General features: G+C 37.2%; 1 protein-coding gene across 2 annotated transcripts in view; it reads left to right on the top strand.

Annotated features, from left to right (window-relative positions):
• The window catches only part of Cntn3 (contactin 3), a 374,705-nt gene that overhangs the window by 320,767 nt on the left and 37,865 nt on the right, over positions 1-16,073 (top strand). The window lies entirely within an intron of this gene.

The raw sequence follows: 16,073 nt of genomic DNA, 5'->3' as shown, positions 1-16,073 counted from the left end.
TGTGTGTATATATGTTTCTGTGTGTCTGTATGTCTGTGTCTATGTGTGCCCACACATATCTGCCTATGGATGCATGCACTCATACCCAAGCAGGTAGAAACAGGAGGATGATAAAGTGCATTTGCTCTGTCACTTTCTGACTGTTCTTCTTGAGATTATCACTGAACCTAGAACCTGCAGTTTTGTCTAGGTTGGCCAGCCAGCAAGCCCTAGAGATCATCTTGTCTTTGCTTCCCCACATCCCATAGTATTAGGGGTATAGGCATAAGCAAGCCAAGCAAAGCTGTGTTCCTTTGGTACTGGGAATTCCAGTGCAGGTCCTCATGCTTGGATGGCAAGCAATCTTACTGAGCTGTCTCCCAGCACTTTTTTATTCCATCTTTAAAATTCTTTTTTTTATGACCTTAAGGATATATATCCCATCCTGAGCTTCATCATCCTCTAATGAGCCCAGAAAAATGTCATCCTTCATTTCTGCTACAGTGCTGGAGCTCTGTAACATTTCTGCTTAATTCTCATTCATGTGTTCCTGTGTGTTTATTTTCATCATCGGCATCATCAGCATATTAAGCTTGTTTTGATATTGCTAGTGTGATAATCCCAGTGCTCCTTCTATATGCAATTCTTAAGTCTCCTCAGACTCTGATGTTATCTTCTGGAATGCAACATAACTTACATTGAAAGATAGAACTGTTATTGACAAAAGAGAAGGTAATAAGCCCTTACCAGTATAGCGTTAAAGTTGTAGGGACAGGGGATATGTTATGTAGTGTCCCATAATTCTGTAACAGAAAATTTCATTCTTCTTACTCATGGCCTGGATCCCTGGAGTAGAGGAGTAGACTTCACTTCCTTTTTTCTCAACATTTTCTTTCTGTTATGTGGGTCTGGATGGCTGGAGATGGGTGGAGTTGGCATTGCCCTCACTCAGGTTGAGTGGGATCTGATAAACCCCAGGAAATCAGACTAATAGAGCAGCTACTCCTGAAAGCAGTTTGGGTGGAACAGAGCTCTGATATCATCCCTTTTCCCTGCTCTAGCCAGAAAGTGGTATATTTTTCTTTTGATAGTAACTGTGAGGGCACCTAGAAGCACAACTAAGTTTGTTGAAGGCTACTTCTAACTGATCTCCCAAAGTGTTCCACATTCACCTGAGTGGGTTGCTCTGAGCATCCAGAAATATGTCAAATACAGTTCAGAGTTTTTCCACATGATGTTGGTTTCCTTGGAGATTTCAGCTTGTGGATTTCTGCTCTGGCAGTGATGAACTTCTAGATTAGTGTGCTGTCTTATAAGTTTGCACTGTGCCCTGATTTTCATGATGCAGCTAAGAAAAGTTGTTATTTTTTTTTAAGTTTCTTCAGCTTTTTTACTTGTTAAGATAAAGTGGCAACTTCTATGCTCCTTAAAAGCTCCAGAATTCGGGGGCTTGCCTTTTATTTCACATGCTACTTCCTTGTGTGAGTTGTATTGTCCATATTGTGCTGGATCTTTTACTCCACTTTCAGAATGAAAATCACTTTATGTTGTAAGACACAATATTTCATGATACTATTTAACTGGCCTGGAAATAACTGAGAAAGAAAAGCATAAAGAAGAAACGGGCTGTGATGGTAAACACTGTCAGCTTGACAGGGTCTAGCATCACTTAGGAGACAAACCTCTGTAAATGTCTGTATGGGATTATCTAGATTAACATGATTCAGGTGAGAAGACCCACCTTCATGGTAGCCAGCACCATTCCATGGGTTGGAGTGTTAGCATGAGGAAAAGGGAGAAAGCAAGCTGAGCACCAGTGTTCATCATTCTGCTTCCTGGCTGTGGAAGCAATGCGACCACTGCCTCAAACTCCAGCTGCCATGCCTTCCCCATCGATATAGACTGCACTGTCAAACAACAGACCCAAATCAGGCCCTTTTCCCCTTAAGCTGCTTTAGTAGGGGTATTTTATCACAGCATTAGGAAAACTAACTAATGATAGATAGGTCAGATGGGAAGACCTGAGAATTTGGAGTAAATGTAGAAGTTCTAAGTGTTTGAATTTATAAGTTATTATTATGGAAAGCAATCTGGTTTTATAATCCTTTCTCTTGGATCATTTTTAAGTCAGTTTATTTATAGTCACATTAACTTTGAGCCTATTCTTCCTTTTCTTTTTGAATATACTTCTGAGATCATAAATCTGTAGTTCTGAAGCAGGAGAATGACTGTTGAGACACAATAACCTGAGATGGTACTGAAAATAGTCAGATCTCTCTAAGAGGTCCTATCTAAAGAGAAGCATCGTCATCTTCTCTTTGAGCTTTCAGAAGTCCTTTCTCTGGACCACACACAGAATACTGACATAAAAAAAAAAGGATGTCTAGTCAGGGATTTGGCTATCTTTTAAAACTTATTTTAGGTACTTGACATAGGCAGTTCAGAACAGCCTGGCAGGATGAATACTGGTGAATAAATACCATACATCCACAATTCTTCCTCCCTTGGAGTTCTTCTTAAAAAGAACCAAAGACATGGCTGAGAATATATTGGTCTTTCCTAGGGTTCTTGCATCTCTGCTGCCTCAAACACTAGCAACATGGCCTCCACTGGCCACCTAGCATGATGTGGCAAGTGTGTTTCCCTGAAATGGCAGCAAGGTTCCCAGATTACAGGTTCTGAACAACTCAGTAAGAGCCATCCCAATTTGACAGCCATGTGAACGAGCTTCTCAGCCCCTAATCAAGCCAGGTGTGTTACGATGTTGCACAGGGATGACTTTACTGCCTTGACTGTTCTTCCCTGAGCAGAATAAACGAACCTTCTTTGATCCACCAATGAATTTCTGGATTGAGTCATTACTTTGCAGTAGTAAGTGCTGGGGTAGTAGAAATAAACAGCAGGTGTTTAGTACATCTTAGTCTTCGCATCACTGGGCTTTCCAATCCTGTGTACCAGATGTATTGCAAAGGAGAGATCTATGCTTGCTATACTTTATGCATGTAAAAAGAAAGACAAACATAATTTATGTAGCCGAGTGGTGGTGGCACATGCCTTTAATCTCAGCACTTAGGAGGCAGAGGCAAGCAGATCTCTGTGAATTCCAGGACAGCCTGGTCTACAAGAGCTAGTTCCAAAGCTACAGAGAAACCCTGTCCGCCCCCCCAAAACAACAACAACAACAACAACAACAATAATAATAATAATAATAATAATAATAATAATAATAATAATAATTTATGTGAACCATGAATTAAGTGGCTCCTCAAAGTAAACTCCTCTGGTTCAGAATATTTCCATTCTATAAAATAAATGTCTAATCAATTCAGAGTCATCCTAGAATGATATAGGTTGCCATATAGTATACATTTCTGTATAATTTTAAGAACTACTCTTCTTATTGATTTGCTTCCATAAATTTCAATGAACAAAATAATTGCCATTGGCAAACAACACTAGCATTATGTCAAGGAGTCACCCTTGTGCTTGACTCCTACTCTCTGTCCCACCAACAATATCTATGTTGCCTGTTTTCCAGGATAAAAATGTATAGAAATGCTTGTTACAGCTTAAGATTTCCCTAGAGTACAGCCCAACTTAATAGTTATTTCACACATTAATTTAGAGCTGTTTAAGTTTACAGTGTAGTATGAAGTTAAAGGTAAGTTTAGAATTAAATATAGAATTCAGACTTTTAGAGTTGAGGAAGACTTAAGCAGTCATCTCAGGTTTTGTATTTACCAAGCAGTGGGTATTAGGCACATAAAATCCCAGGAGATTTAATGATTTTTGATCCTGGCTGCTTTTTAGAGCCGTGTTAAGTGCCCCTTCTTTCCAGTTTATTCTACCATAATTTCTTAGGATACAGCCTGAACATTTCTATCCATTTTTAAAAGATTCTTTAAGTTAATATAAACAAGCAGTATTAAAAGTTAGTAAGTTTAAATGGATCATAAGTACAGTAATAACAATAATAACATGGTAATAATATCATAAAAATAATATTCCAAGCAGAATATCCGCATTTTTCCAAAAACATAGACCATAAACTGAATGACAGCATTAAATAATAGCACATGGAATAAACCTCTTTCATTTTCCATTTTATTTCAATCATTTTGGTTCATTATAGAGGACTAGTTGAGTATGGTAGCTTGTGATTATCAATGTTAATACTTGATAACCTCCTGTTTTAATTAACAGAGCAAAGGTCTCTATCTCAGAGATTTTGACAATATTCAGCTAATTCCCTTTTCCAAGATCTTAGTGCTGAACCACATTGCTTTCTGCCCATTTCTATTCACCTTGATTCCATCCGTTAACTATTATTGGGGTTATCTGATTCATATTTAAGACATAAATCACATTCACAATAACAATTTTCATATTAAATTAAATTTAATTTAGTCAGTTTAAGAAAAATTCAACAACAGAACACTAAAATGTCACAAACATTATAAAGGTGTTATTATAATGACTCAAGGGTAAGCGCCACTAGGTTGACAACCATGGAATAGGACAGACTAGTCCTTCTAAGGACCTCCATGACAATGAGCTATTGTGTGAACATGCCACACTGGTCTGAAGGGAAAAGCACTCCCTAGTTACTGACATGAACTTAATGTTTAAAAGCCGACACCTATGGGGCAACTTAGACACTTTGCACAACCTAAAATATGCACCAATGTTCAACCACATTAGCGTGATCCTACATATGTCAATTGTTTCAGAACACTTAGGAAGAGGTATACTGAGACTCTACATCATATAATTGAATCATTATTCTGGTTCCTGGGCAAAAAGAATGTTGAACAATTTTTATATTAACAGGTTACATTCTACCTGCCTTATATATCACCTGTTCAGACAACCAGATGATTAAGCAAAGTCATTAATCAGTCAGAAGAATTAGGACTGTTTAACACAGTCTGACTTGTTTGAATGGCTGAATGACTGCTGATTTCTTTCTTTCCTTGAGTAGACAGAATGCATTTACAAAGAAGGTGACCTTGCTACAGTCACTGGAGTTAATGGGGGACAAGGTGTAATTTGTTTGGCCATCAATGCACAGGTTTGTTTTGTCTCTACCTGCTCTTTCAGGGACCTTTAGATGAAAGAACACTAGCCAGGTTCCAGAAAGGATCTACAGGCTCCATTGTTTTCAGGGTAGCTGGATGTGACTCAGCTGTCCTGTTAGAATCTGGAAATCACTATGGTGAGAGATGGAATGGTTAATGTGAGACAATTGTTAATAACAGACTGTGAACAGTGATAGAAGGAGGAAACCCACTTACTCAACCCTGCCTTCTAAAAATAGCTATCAGAACATGTTTCTTACTCTTTAAGCTGTAAAATTTGTTCTTTGGAAGCCTGATAGCCATGTTACCATAGACAGTGCTTCCTAAGGAATTGTGCTGATAATATATGTTATATTCAAAGTTCATACCCCATTGTCAGTATAAGAGGTCTCCCCACTTCCAAAATATATATTATACTTCAGTTCCTAACATATGGCAGACCAAAAATAGAATTTTAGCTAACTTGTCATTAGTAGTAATGGTCTGGTTTTTGCCTGGTATGGGTTATCACTTCATGTACTGTTTTTCTTTGTGACGAGTATTTTTTGATACTACATCAAAATTTTCGTTATCATCATTATCTGAAAAAAGCAGGAAAGTTAATGATTATCTTCTTTTTACTATTTTATTAATATCAAAAAAATAGTTTTGCCACTAAATACATTTATGATATATGTCAGTGATATGGGAAGAAGTGTTCTTATAAAAGAAAATATGTATAATTATCTACATAATTGAAAGTGATATTAGAGGTAAGAGTTGTAACTCCCTGACAGAAGGCTTGCTGAGCCTTGCATGACCCTGTTCAACTCCACCACCATGGAAACCTGAAAGAAAGTGGGAGGAGAGGGATTGGAGCAAAGCTTGGGAATCAATCATAAATGTAGCAACCCAAAGGAGAAAAAAAATATTGTCTTTAAGCATGTAAAGATGAACTTGACATCAGCCAGAGAGTACTTTAACTTTCCTGGAGTATTCGCCAGAGTCTCTAAAGGACAAAAAACATTATAATGACTACGTCTTAGAACTGGAAGTTTCCTGGAAAGGCTTCCATGGTAAGTGCTGGTTGTAACAAAATGGCTGATCCTGCTGTAGAAGCTGAGAACCTGATAGCTGCTCAGTTCATGAAGCTAGATGCCCCAGCTGTCTCGAGATATGAAAGAGCTTGGGAGATTCTTGGGTCTCCAGTACCGTTAGAAAGCTGAAGAAGCTGAAGAAATCTGGTCCTGATGTCAGAAATGGACAGCAATCAGCAAGTGCTGGAAACAATGGTTTAACTAACATCCTTACCAGCCCAGACAGGCAGGCAGCCCTGGAACTCCTTGTATCTTGACCACCCCTAGAATGCGCTACCAACTGTAGGGGAAGGGTCTGCTAACTTCCTAGAAGGAATATCTATGGGCAGATAGATCTCTTAGTTGATTCCTGTTCTATTCAAGTTGACATTTAACTGGCATGCCTGCATACTGATAAATGCACATGGCTATACCCCTGTCATCTCTATGTCCCAGACACATTCAGGTGCCCTCCCCTTTGTGACTCACTCCAATAGGCATCTTGGAGTTTGCACCTATGCATGTCCTTTTCTTTTTCTCCTTTTCCTAGCTAACTTCTGCCTTAATACAAATTTAGCTCAACTGTCAGTTGAGAGATAAACCTCAGAAAACTATAGATTTCTTCTGCATGATGTAACTTTTCTCACACTATAAGTTTACACCAATTTGTGTGGTCGTTTGATTGCTCCCTGTTTGCTCGCTGTCAGCGTCGTAAATATAAGGACTGTTTCCCCCACTCAGGATCATATCACTAGTAACTGAAGTGTGATAGTAGTTGCTTAAGAGGTTTTGAAGTTACCTTATTTTTTTTTTAATAATACGTTGCCTGTAAGAAGGAACTCAAATCTGTATGTACTGTGGAACATTCTTTAATGCCTTAAGCTTCAGTGTCAATCATTGGAAAATTCTTTCTTAGTTTTCTTCTTCTAGTAAGCCTATAGCTACCAGTTTTGAAAAGTTAATTTATTTCTAGAAAACTGAGAATCCCACTGCTAAGCTTTTAGAGAGAAAAATTTAACGAAAATGAGACTGGGAGGTGAAGAAAATGAAGGTTTGACACGACTGACTCACTCATGCTATTTGATAAAGAAGGAAAAATTAATAGTTTGGAAAAAGAACACAAAAATGAAGACAGAACAGTACAGACAGCATTAAAGGAATATTAGTGCTCATAGGAATTTACTGCAAGGTTATCAGACCTCTATGTTGTTTTATTTAGTTATCCTATACCCTAGATCATGGGTATGTAACCTTTTTGTTTCTGTGGCCAAATTGGATAAAGAAGAGCGCTTTACCCATTAGGAGGAGTAGATTTGGGGGATGGGCTGGAAGGACTTCAAAGGAGAAAAAGGCTGGGGGTAGAACTGTAGATGGAAGGTAAAATGAAATTAAAACTAAATTAAAATAAGAAAAGAATTATATGGGTTATTCATTAAGTATATAAGCACAAGTGAAGGCTGCTGAACCAAACAAAAGAAAACAACATCATATGTGAGTAATTTTTATATGCACCATCCATCATAGGTTAGCAAAATGACCTCACAAAATAATCTAAATTATGCATTAGTGTTTGTACAAAAAATTAAATTGTGAAGCAGATCCTTGATTGAAATCTTTAATAAAGAAAACTAACATGTCTAAGTAATGAGATTTTTTAAAAATGAATTTTATTAAAATCATAAAAAAATAGGGCAATGCAAAATTAGTCGGATACTCGACAATGTAGTTGAACACCAATGTATCAATGTCTTGTTTGATGATAATAAATGAAGTTATCAATGAGTTCTCAAGGTTCTCATTGGATAGTTTGGTTCTAACTTCTCAAGCAGTGTGCTTCTTTCTTAAAGATAGTTCTATATAGGCGCTAACACAAAGCAATGATGGCCTAAATAAGGCATTTCCATGAAGTAAGGAATGTATCTTTTGTGAAGACAGGTCCTGTACAAGTTATTAAAGAGACACAAGCAAATATTTCTTTATGTTGAATGTCAGTGTGAAGCATTATTCACTCCATTGAAAAATGAGCAGGTAATAAATGTATGTAAATTCTAAGATAGAGTCACAAATATATTAAAATATTTTCTAAAAATCTTCAAAACTGTTTTCAAATTATCTTTATCATATTGAAAAGCAAGGCTATATATCTTTGGCTGTTCACAGGCCAGTGTTTATCTGTGTCAAAATGCAAAAACAAATTTGCCTTCATTTGTGTTTGCTCTAATTTCAGGTTCATTAGGAACACTTATAATTTGAAATGTTATATGACAAGGTTTTACCTTGAAAATTTATATTTAATTAATTTAAACAATTGGTTAATGTGCAAGGAGAAAATTCTTATAGAGTTCCACCCTGAAGCAATGAACTACAAGCAGCTAATGACTATTTGTAAAAGGAAAATTAGCCTCTCCCAAGAAAAAAGCCCCTAACTGGTTGTCCAGTGCAGAATGGTCAGCCCTGGAGCTGTTTATACATAGCAACAAAAAACAAACTCAGCAATTGTATCCATTCCTATACAAATACCAATCAAAAAGCTATCACATGGGGAAGGCATGTGAAGGATTCAGGGGAAGGCATTGAGGAGGAATTTGAGGGAGCAAAGGGAAGAGGAAATGTAGTATTATTTTATTTCAATTAAGAACATATTTTGTTTTTTATTTTTATTGTTTTTATTATGCTATACGTTTTTCTCCACTCTTCTCCCTTCCATTCCTTTCCCCTTCTACCCTCTCCCGTGATCCCCATGCTCCCAGTTTACTCAGAACTTGTCTTTTTCTCTTTCCTATTCAGATCCATGTATATCTCTCTTAGAGTTCTCTTTGTTGTCTAGGTTCTCTGTGGTTGTGGATTGTAAGGCTGGTTTTTCTTTGGTTTATATCTAAAAGCCACTTATGAGTGAGTACAAGTTATATATGTCTTTATGGGTCTGGGTGACCTCACTCAACATGTTTTTTTTTTTCTAGATCAATCCATTTGCCTTCAAATTTCAAGATGTCATTATTTTTTATTGCTGAGTAGCAATATTACTCTATTGTATAAATGTGCCACATTTTCTTTATCTGTTTTTCATCTGAGGGGCATCTAGGTTGTTTCCAAGTTCTGACTATTACAAATAATGCTGCTACGAACATTGTTGAGCACATACCCTTGTGGTATGTTTGAACATCCTTTGAGTATATACCCAAAAGTGGTATTTTGGGTCTTGAGGTAGATTATTTATTAATTTTCTAAGAAATCACCATGATGGTGGAAGTCACAAAATAATCCCACACTAGTTCAGAATTATGAACAATAAAGGGTTATTTATAGGGGAGACTTGCAGATCACTGTCCCAGATAAGGAACAGAATCTACATAAAAAAAATAAAAAGGATGCTAGGTGCGACTGTTTATTTCTATTATGCAGATTATTTGGCAAGAAAGTGGCAGCGAAGTTGGGGTCTTCCTAATCTCCTTTCCCAAGACAGCATGAAGTTGGATTGCCAATTGTAAAGGACAATCAGTGATGTGGGAATTATATTCCAGTGTGAAGTTTCCTTAATAATCAATTAAAAGAATACTCACCTGTCTGCTAAACAATGGTAAAAATCTATAGTTTGCAATGATAGGTTAAAACAGAATTAATAATCATTTTGTTTCACTTACCAGGTCACCACTAAGGACATGTAAGTTCTGAAGTTTTCAGGTGGTCTGCAGTTGAAGATAACATAGTGTAAGCCACACACTATCATAAACTGAAGCGATAAATGCATACAGCTAGGAAGAGCCACATATATTGATTTGGGGTGGCATGGAAACACGGCATTGTCATCTATGTAGTATACTCTTAATAAGCACATGATCAAGTTTTAGAACAATTAGTATAAACAATCTCATACCGATTTAAGTTTGTGAGTTTGTGTTGTGTGCATTCACTGCTCTCCTGTGCTGCAAGCAGCCTGCACACCATGTGCTGAACACCCCTGCCCTGGAAAATAATCACCATGCTTCTAAATATTCTTTGATATTATTCAATGTCTGATAAATATATTGGGGGGAAAAGTCTGTGAAGTTCAACATTGCTGAGTTTTGACTAATTTTACTTAAGATTTTCTGAATATTCCTCTATGATTTCTTTCATCACAGTAAACCAACAACTGTATTCTCTAAGGAGTCAAACAGATGTAAGAAAGGGTCACTTGCAATATCTTCTCGACAGAAATTCTTTGGAAATTTTGGCATTTCTGAAAGTTATTACATCGTGATAAAAATCTTAGGATTTGTGACTAACACCTTAATTTGAATTTTGATTATTAAATATTAAATCTTATGAGAAAATTAGAGTTAGAAACTACAGCTTTATTATGTGAATACATTAGCTTATCGTTTCTCTAAAAGCCATGCGCTTAGAAGTATAACTATATATACTCTTATATTTTTGGAAGCTATTATTTCTCCACCAAAGTGTTAAATCCAATTACCTGCCACAAAATAATCTCTGTGATATAACCAACACTGAACTCAAGCGACAGAATATGGTTGTCATCCAGATTATTCCCATGATCCTTCATTCTACTATTTTACTGACACTACTAAGACAGGCCTATACTCTCAGCTGTTTCAGAAGTTGAGGCAGGAGGATTGCAAATTTCAGGCCAGTTTGTGAGATGTATAAAGATCTTGTCTATAAACAAACAAACAAACAATGGATGTGATTGAGTGGGGAAGTTCACACTGAGTACATGTGAGGCTCCACATTCTACTCCTAGTGCTTGAAAAGCTAACAGCAAATACAAAAGATGATTGATCCTAACTGTAACCATAATCTAGTTGTCTCATGTGATAAAAGCTATATCTTGTATTTAACTTTTATGTTTCTTAGAATCAACCATATCAGTCTATATGTATTACACATTTATTAATGAGCAGACAGTCTTTCATTAGCTAAGTCATCTGAAACCTATTTTAACTAAGGTAGACAGTTAATTTCTTTGCTTTCCCTATAAATTTCCTTTAGTATAAATACATGTGCATTTCTTGGGGCATAACATAAGGAACAGAATTAATTGGAAATGGGTTGTACATATAACCCCACTTTAGGTGATATTTGAAGTGATTCAAGGAGGATTTCTAATAGATTTCTTATTGCAACAACAACAGCTCTAATCCCATATCTGTAACAGGTATTGAAAGTGTCTCTTTCATTTATATTTGTCTATACACAGTGTATGCATCATGATTTTATTTCACCTATATTAAACATTCTAATTCATAAGCATAGCTTGTTGTATACATGCAAACCTTGTGCGTCTGGCTTTAGTATATGTCCTGGAAAGCAGTGACTGTGTTGGGCAGGGCTCTGTTCTTAGGTGACTCTGAAGTATGAATCATGGTGCATGGTTTTGTTAAGGAGAATCTCACTTACTTCTAGAGCTCTCTTAAACAACAACACTTGGGTAGGAGACAAAGCACTGAAAAAAGAAGAGTACAGAGTAGAAACGGGTGAAAAAAAAATGAAGGTCCTGATGTGGGATTCCTCTCCTTATGCTATGAATATGTTTTATTATAATTGGTTATTAAAGAAGCTGTTTTGACCAGTGGCTTAGTAGAGTAAAGCCAGGCAGGAAATCTAAACAGAGATGTAGAGAAAAGGTAGATGGAATCAGGGATATGCCATGTAGCTGCCGAAGGAGAAAGACGCCAGCTATCAGCTAGAAACTTACCGGTAAGCCACATTCTTGTGGCAATACACAGACTAATAGAAATGGGTTAATTTAAGATGTAAGATTTAGCTAAAAATATGCCTAAGCTATTTGCCAAATAGTGTTGTGTAGAAGGAGCTGTGGGCTGCATTCCTGCTGCCCAGCTCCTGGCTGCCTGGCTAGCTTATGCCTCAAAATAACAACACACAAACTGTATTCATATAAACACTGCTTGGCCCATTTCTATTAATGTGTGTAGCACCACGAGGTGGGGACTTACCAGGGAGATTCTAGCCTACGTCCTTCTTGGGTTGGAGCTTCATCGTGTCTGCCCTGGAAAGGAGCGGCATTGCCTCACTTCTTCTTCCTCCCAGCATTCTGTTCTGTTTACTCCACCCACCTATGTTCTAACCTATCAGGCCAAGCAGTTTCTTTATTAATTGACTAATGACCTTCCTCCATCATTTCCCCTTTTTCTGTTGAAACAAAACAAATAAAGGAAGGCTTTAACTTTAACATAAGAAATTACATATAACAAAACAGTTATCAAGTATTAATTACAATTACAATATTTATATCTATTTTATCTTTTATCATAACAAAGGAAAACAACTATAACTATCTATCTATTCTTCAACTCCATCAAAAACTCCAGAAGAATACAATATTACCTAAGCAAACAAAAAATAAGCAACTTCCAAACTCTAGAAATGACAGAGACATCTCACTGTCTGTACAGTCACCCAAAGTTCCTCTGTACCATTGGGGCATCCATCTTCGGTCTACAGGCCCATAGTATCCAGCAGACATTTCCATGAAGCAGGGAATTTCAAAGGCAGTCACTATCTGCTGTGTCCTGCAGAATGTCTCACAGACTCTTTCATGAATTAGGAACCATGAAAGATCATCTCACCTTTAGGCAAGTTCAGCAGTCCTCTCTCTGAGGGTTCTCTGTGTCCAGTTTATGCAATAGTCCAGGCAAGAGCAGTTTCTTGCCCAAATGGCTATCAAACTCCATAAGGTGTCTCTTCAATGCCCATCTTCTTCTTGAAGTAGATTGGTGCTGCCAGGAGCAGACGTGTTTCATTGTCATGAAAAACCCTAAGTTATTAAAACATTAAATGCCCTATTCTGTAGTCTTTGAAAGATATGAAGAATGTCTATCTAAAATATATCTGTGTACATTTAGAAAATCTAACTAACATGACTACAAGCTTGACTATTATCGATGATTATCCATTAACAACCCATATACATTACATTTTTAAATGAACTACAAAATCACATTACCTTAAACAAGAGCAGAAATACATATACATATAACAAAATTGACCTTAAAATCCATACCAATGCAAATTATTAATATTTATATCATATCCCCCTTTAAATGTAAAAGAACATTTATAAACAATTGGGAATATGGGCACAGTTTTTTTTCTCTCCAAACTGCTTCATGCTGAATGGGGGTGCTGTTATTTAGGTCTTTCATGGTATAACCTGTCTGCTAGGTTCATCTCAGTTGGCAGTTGAATGAAGTAATTTTCTGAAGGTGTTCACAGCAACCTTTCAGGAGGGCGTGGTTTATCATACCATATTGAGATAGAAGCAATCCATAGGGTCTTATCCTCTGTGAAAACAAAAGAAGAAACTCTTTTCCAAAGTATCATATCCTTAGATCCAAATTCTGAAGTCAAAGTATTTTCAAAATACCTATGTTGGATTAGTTCAGCATTATTTATAAACAAATATCTTTTAGTAGCTGTTGCTCTTTTCTCGGCATTCAAACAATTCAAAGAGAGCATAATAGCATACAGTATCAAGATTCTCATTCTATTTTCCATCTTTGAGCAGCTTTATTTTAACCTATTTCGTTTATTTTTACTTTTATTTTTTATATTCTCTGTATATCTTTGTCCTGGAATAACTCTGTAGACCAGGCTATCCTTGAACTCAGAGATCCACTTGCTTCTGCTTCCCAAGTGCTGGGATTAAAGGTGTGTGTTACCACACCTTGAACTCACAGAGATCTGTCTGTCTCTGCCTTCTAGGCACTGGGATTAAAGGTGTTTGCTACCACACCTTGAAGTCACAGAGGTCAATCTACCTCTGTCTCCCAAGAGTTGGGATTAAAGGTGTGTACTACCACACCCAACTACTCTCTTTCTTCCTTTTTCTTTTTTGTTTTTTACTTTAAGAACTTTAACTTTTAGCCTGCATTTATTTTTAATACACTGTAAATCATTTAAAGGGTTTTTTTTGTTTTTGTTTTTGAATTTCTCTTTACTGTATCTCTCTCTTTTTCTGACCACATAAGCCTTTAAATTACTGAGCAATATGGGTAGGATTAAAGCTGTGGCTTTGCCGGCTAGATCCAGTTTATTCCTTAGCTTTCAGCCTCATGGTGCAGGTACCGGCTGTAGCCATTTTTATTGCCACAACTCTATTGCATTTCAAGGTCCTTGCCAGCAAACAAGCTACAACACTCAAGTCCTCTCTGTGTAGCCGGCCTTTCTGCCTCAAAGAGTCAGAGTTTGCACTGGCAGGACAGCCCAGAAAGCTGGCATTTTAAAACAGCACAACTTTTTTCCTCCTACAGCTGAAAGCAAACAAGCATGCAGTCAGCTTTTATCAAGACCATTTAAGTGTTTCATGGCAGGACCTCTTAAAAGAGCTGCAGGGTTTTGCAGCTAAAGCTGAATCAGGAAGCCTCTCTTAGATGAGAGCGCTTACTTGCCTCTAGCAGGCAGAGCAGACCCAAGAAATTGCTGCTACCAAGAAAACATTCTTTACTCTATTCTTTCCCAAGCTTTCTCAGGCTTTATGTGGAGGTCAGTCATCCATGTCTGGGCCCCATTTTGTAGTGGGAGCTGTGGGCTGCGTTCCTGCCACCTGGCTCCTGGCTGCCTGGCTAGCTTATGCCCCAAAATAACAACACACAAACTGTATTCATATAAACACTGCTTGGCCCATTTCTATTAATGTGTGTAGCACCACGAGGTGGGGACTTACCAGGGAGATTCTAGCCTATGTCTGCCCTGGAGAGAAGCGGCATGGCGTCTGCCTCACTTCCTCTTCCTCCCAGTATTCTGTTCTGTTTACTCCACCCACCTATGTTCTAACCTATCAGGTCAAGCAGTTTCTTTATTAATTAACCAATGACCTTCTTCCATCAGTGTTGTAATTAATAATATAATTAATATAATAATCTGTGTTATTATTTGGAGCTGGACGGCTGGAAAAATCAACACGGAATCTCTTCTTACAAAAAGGTCCCTCTTAGTTTTTGCAAAATTTTTTTTCTGTTAAAAATTCTTCCACTTTTTCTATGTTGACCATGAGAAAAACAACCAAATGTACACCAAATACTTATATATACATAAAATGAAAATAAAGGAATTTATGAAAACATGATTTTTTTAAATTATATATCCTCTGCAAGAGAACCTGATGCATTTCTTTGGGGGAAAATATCTTTGTTGTTGCTCAGTTTTGTTTTATACTCAAGATTACCTATTTCTCTTTCTTTAGTCTTCAGTAGGAAAAGCCAGTTGAGCTTCAAGTTCCCAACACCAATCTCTTCCTTACTCATTCTAGAGCCAAAAACAACCAAAGGTAGATCCAAATAACAAAGCAGATAAGAAAATTACAGTTAAGTTCTCTCTAATCTGTTTCAAAATGAGAAAGTAAAGACAGAAGAATACAGGCCTCACCCAGTGCCTTGGTGGCATTTACCGGTCATAGGGCTTCGCAGAAAAGAGGAGATTTCTATGGAAATGATAATCACCCTCCTGTGAGCATGAGGAGCTCATAAAACCAGAGGAGTTTGGAAAGGTCAGCAAGCAGGGATAGTTATCTCCAGGGACACATTTCTAAATAACCCTGAGGAGAAGGAGGGGGGAAGGAGGGAAGGAAAAAAAAAAAAGCTCAACTCTAGGAAAGTAGAAATGTGCAAATTGAACAGTTTTTGGATTATCATTTAATTATAGCCATCAATCACCTTACAGCTGCTTCTCCCAGTACCCCAGAAATCCTATCTAAAGCAGTATGATCCAACCAATGGAGAATACACAGGCCATTAGCAACCCCAAGGATGGGGAGCAATATGGAAGATATTAGCCTGAACAGGATTTTCGGGAACTACCTAAAATTAGATCAGTCCGGTCCCTCTTGCCACAAACTCTAGGCCCATGCAAGAGTAAAAAAAAAAAAACCTCCTTTTAATTGCCACGATAAGCACTGCCTCTTCTTCTCCCAGGATGGACGTGAAGTGACAATCATTTCGAA

This window comes from Microtus ochrogaster, unplaced genomic scaffold (assembly GCF_000317375.1).
Source record: "Microtus ochrogaster isolate Prairie Vole_2 unplaced genomic scaffold, MicOch1.0 UNK1, whole genome shotgun sequence".
In the NCBI taxonomy this organism is placed as follows: domain Eukaryota; kingdom Metazoa; phylum Chordata; class Mammalia; order Rodentia; family Cricetidae; genus Microtus; species Microtus ochrogaster.
This window is presented reverse-complemented; position numbering and strand designations above follow the sequence as displayed.